General features: G+C 37.7%; 1 long non-coding RNA gene across 2 annotated transcripts; it reads right to left on the reverse strand.

Moving 5' to 3' along the window:
• Nucleotides 1–1124: 1124 nt before the first annotated feature.
• LOC143476702 (uncharacterized) lies at nt 1125–3819 on the reverse strand. 2 transcript variants are annotated; one of them, XR_013121359.1, is made up of 3 exons: nt 3347–3819; nt 2513–2697; nt 1125–2024 (listed from the first exon to the last, which is right to left on the reverse strand). It is a non-coding gene; the product is annotated as an uncharacterized LOC143476702 (long non-coding RNA). The 2 variants fall into 2 exon arrangements; XR_013121358.1 differs by having other exon boundaries at nt 1132–2024; nt 2513–2663.
• Nucleotides 3820–4630: the final 811 nt, after the last annotated feature.

Raw genomic sequence — 4630 nt, forward strand, 5'->3', positions numbered from 1 at the left:
CAAAACCTCGAAAAATCTTATTTGTACTGGTATTCCCACTACACTCGTGACATAGCCTACTTATAATTTCAAATGAGTGAGGAAGGTGTGGGATACATGTCTGTTATAGATTAACTTCCCGTGACCTTTGAACTTGTTGACAAAAACATCTGCGTTGATGAGCTGTGTAAGGCGGAGGGAGCATGAGGCTAAGGCAATGGGGCTACGTACAATGCCTAGAACAGTTAGTTAGCTAATGTCCGCTAATAGTTATTCTAACCCATGCTAATCATATAACCCAATTTTAGTGTTGCCTTTAGTCCTGACCCATATCACCGAAAAAAAAACACTTTATAGAGTAAAGATGCAGATGATGATTTTGTTATTAAGCATTATACTTACACTTGAAAATGACTTTGTCAGCATCTGCCATCCTGTATTGTAAAGTTTGCTTTCAGAAAGAATACTTTCAGTGATGACAAGGTTGAATAGTGTTTAGTTTTTTGCACACATGGAATTTTCACCTGGCATATGATATTATATAATCCAGGTAGTTATTGATTACAAAGTGTGATACCTATGATCTCAGCCTCACTAACAATCCCAGAAATACTATTTAAGAATTCTATTTATAATAGAAGTATGTAATTTAATCTCTTTCTTTTCCAGCCCATTTGAATGCTCTATTTCTAGCTACATGCCTCTCTGACCACAAAATAGGTAATAATGGACTGTGAACATGAATACACTAATGGCCTCTTGTAGGTTAAGATACCCTGACGCATTTGCATAATTGTCATTGATGTGTTTTACTACCCCTCATGTTCATTATGACTCTTGCTTATTGCCCCAGCCCCCCACGCCCTAGTGCAACACACACCATCCCACCCATAACAAAGGACACCAGCAGAAAGATATTGTGCAGTTCTACCCAATACGTTCAGCCATATGTTAAAATCCTAAACTGCAGGCTTCTGTTTTTAATAACTGTCTTAAAGCATATACTTGACTGACTATGATGAATTATTCACTGATGGCATTGAAGCACATTTGGCTACATGAATGAGGAATGTGACCCAGAGCCGTATAGAGAGAGAGTCGCGACAACGGAAGTTCAAAACGCTTGATGGTCACGTGATTCACGGAGGCTTCAGATAGTTCCAGGAAGTTCAATTTGAGCGCATAGACACAGAGACAGAACTGCGATTTGAGGATTATTGTGAACATATAACGACCAACTTTAGGCTAATTTTAGAGCACATTGCTGTTTAATGCTTTGATTGTTTTATAATTGTTATATATTACGTTCATTTATATATTTAGAGGGACAGGAAGGGGTGAGAAATTCAGATTAGATTTATTTTCTAACATTAACATATCTTTAAATCATGGTAATTTCTGTAATCCCATGGTATTGGTGACCTAAGTAATCTAAATGACTAATGTACATTTTCTGACAGAAGGAAAATTTTATTTGACTTCATTGTGCAGAAATATGCTTTAAAAGGGTACATTAAAACACATTACATTTACATCCAGACAGTATATAACATATTAAAATACATTGATAAATTATATATATATCTTGTCTTTTTAATACACACTTATTTACAGCAATTAATTCATTAAATAAATCTCTAATAATCTCAAATATGAATATCATGTCAAGCAGTTTTTCTGTGTCCTTTCCTCCGTGTTGTTTGTGTAGTGTCCACCATGGTTTGCTGTGTTGCATGGGGATGCTCCAATCGAGCAAATATTTTTGGTTTCCCCACTGATACTGAGAGGAGAAAAAAATGGTTGTCTCAACTAAGCAGGAGCAATCTTACCCTCACTAAAGATTACAACAGCAAATATATATGTGAGGTAATCATCAAACACTGCATTTGCACTTTTCACAATAAACACACTATTGGAAAGCTTAATGCCTGATTTATTAAAATACAGAATAGTGAACAAAAAAATCAAAGACTGCAGACAGACTCGGGTGCAGGGTGAGGGTGCTATCTAGTTGCAGCTCCATTGAATCCTCTATGGTTCTTTGGCTTAAAGAGAGAGAGGAGAAAAAGACAGGAGAAAATGATTATTATGAGTATTGATGTGATATGAATTTGAACTTGTTGCACATCCTTGGTTGTTTTTTATACGTGTAATGAGTGTATACGTATCCAGTAAGTGTTCTCTAATACTGTGTATTCACCCACTATGGCAGGGGTGCCCACAGTTTTCAGCTTGCGAGCTACTTATAAGATGACCCAGTCAGAAAGATCTACCGGGGTGGCGGCGAACGTAATTTGTTGAGTGGATTGCAGATTGGCTGCCGTGAATGTCAATCAAAATACAACCGTCAGTGCAGATGTGCGATTCATCTACTACTATTTTATGTGACGCGATCTACGCACATTCCTTCGCGATCGACCGACAGTTCCTTCGCGATCGACCGGTCGATCGCGATCGACGTAATGAGCACCCCTGCACTATGGGATATATGGGTAGACGAAACTGAGTTGTCATGTGTGAGGAGTAAACTCACATCACTCTGCAGGCACATTTTGAGGCAGATCAGTTCATCAAAACCAAACAGGGCAACACTAGGCTGAGAGCAGATGCTGTTCCCACCATTTTTGTGCATCGCCCCGCACTCAGAAAGAGGAAGCCCCCTGCAATACGACGCACCACTGGACCTGTAAAGACAGGGCCCATAGCTGCTGATCACAGCTATAGTGTTGACACAGGTATAATAAGTATGAACTCCTATTATATTATTATATTATATTATTTATTTCTGTTATTATATTATTATATTATATTATTATATTTATTTATATTATTAGAATTATATTATTTCTTTAAGTGATAGAATATTTAAAACTTAATCACACTAAATAGTATACGTCTTTTATATCCAGCAGTTTCAAAAACTGAGGAAATACGTTAATAAAATAAAAATAAATAAAACGAAATAAAAAGGAAAATAAAATAAATAAAAGGATAAATAAATAAAATAAAAGGAAATAAAACGTTAGCTGGTACTCCAAAATGGATATCTTCATTTTACCTCCTCGACCCAACACACTCTACAATCACACTCAAATGTTATATTTAACCAATACTAGCTACCCCGCAAAAACTTCGCGTTTAGGTGAAATGGCATTAAGAGAGGAATTTACAATTAATAGGCTATCGGTCGTTAATGTGAAATCTCGCTAACTGTATTCGCGTTGTCTTAGCATAGATTTAGTTCCCTAAATCTGCTTATTAAGAGGTGGATAATTCACTAAAATGCTTTAATTCACATTTTAATGCACATGCTAATTTGATTCTGATGTCCTTATAATACACAATCTGATTTTTTATGCGTACTAACCTGTAAAAGTGTATCACAGATGGTCCACTGCTCCAGTTTGACTGCGCTGCTCGTATTTGCTGCTAACTTCCGGGAACTATTGACAGGCTCCACGATCCGCCATTGCTGTAAAAAACTGGTCCATTGGAGTGAACGGAGTTGACGCGACTCTCTCTCTATAGGGCTCTGATGTGACCGAGCTCACTGGTGGAGCATTAGAGGTTTTAAGCCAGTATACCAAATAAATTAAATGTATGCAAATAAACAGCATATAAGAAGCTGTATACGCAGCTCTGTATCTTGATCTGTTTTCCATAAAAGGTGCATTACCCTATCTCTTAAAAAAACACTTTGCCTAAGCATTTTATAACCTTAACTTGGCAGTTTAAGTATTAGTGTTCTCTTGGTTTTCAATGCAATTAGAGTCCAATTAGAAAATGAGGAAAGCTAACTCTAATGACTACATCTTCTGGAGGATACCATCTTCTTTGAAAAGGAATCCCCCAGCTGCCCCGGGAGCCTCTGCCTCCATTAAAAGGAGTGTGCTTAACGAAGAAAGTCTGTCGTAGGAATTGTGCATTCTGCTCAGAACAGTAGCCCTCCGCCCTTACCCTCAGACGTTTGAACGATGTCAGATGCTTCGCTCTCAACAAGCAGTGACATGAACGTCTAGCTTGCAGTCAAATTCTTTCCTTTAAGTCCTACTGCAGCTGTCTGTCATTCTCTCTGACTTTTCCTTCGGCTCAGACTTTATTCAAAGTTGCATCTTCCGTTCCACACTGCTTTAGTGATCTAAAGGAGTGGTTTATAGATTTTGATGGCAAAGATTGCTTCCTCGGTCAACTCGAGTAATTTCTCGGATAATTGTGGTGCTGTAAGTAGACTGAGGAGTGAACAGAGCACCATTGCTGGTCTTCTACCCACAGTAAGCCACTTAGAACTCAGCCAATACCAGCCGCACAAAAACCCCATTACTGACTCTACTTAATTTACCTCAATCAACTGCAAATGACACAGAATGGCAGCAGGGGGGCGAGATTAGTTAAGAGTTAAGACAAAGCACAGATCTAATTTAGGGACTTTGTTCACGAGACAATAATAGATTGAATATAATTTTGATTACAATTCTATGGCATGATACACCTGTGACAATGGAATATTCAATCATGAGTCGCTGTAAAGTGACCCTTGAGCGCACACATGGTACTGAGCTTTCTAGTTTCATGGTTTTTTTCTGCATTATTTTTGTTTGTGTAAATTAAAGTAAATGTTCTTTACAGGTGTATATGTAATGACAGTGTCTAT

This window comes from Brachyhypopomus gauderio, chromosome 15, assembly GCF_052324685.1.
Source record: "Brachyhypopomus gauderio isolate BG-103 chromosome 15, BGAUD_0.2, whole genome shotgun sequence".
Lineage (NCBI taxonomy): Eukaryota > Metazoa > Chordata > Actinopteri > Gymnotiformes > Hypopomidae > Brachyhypopomus > Brachyhypopomus gauderio.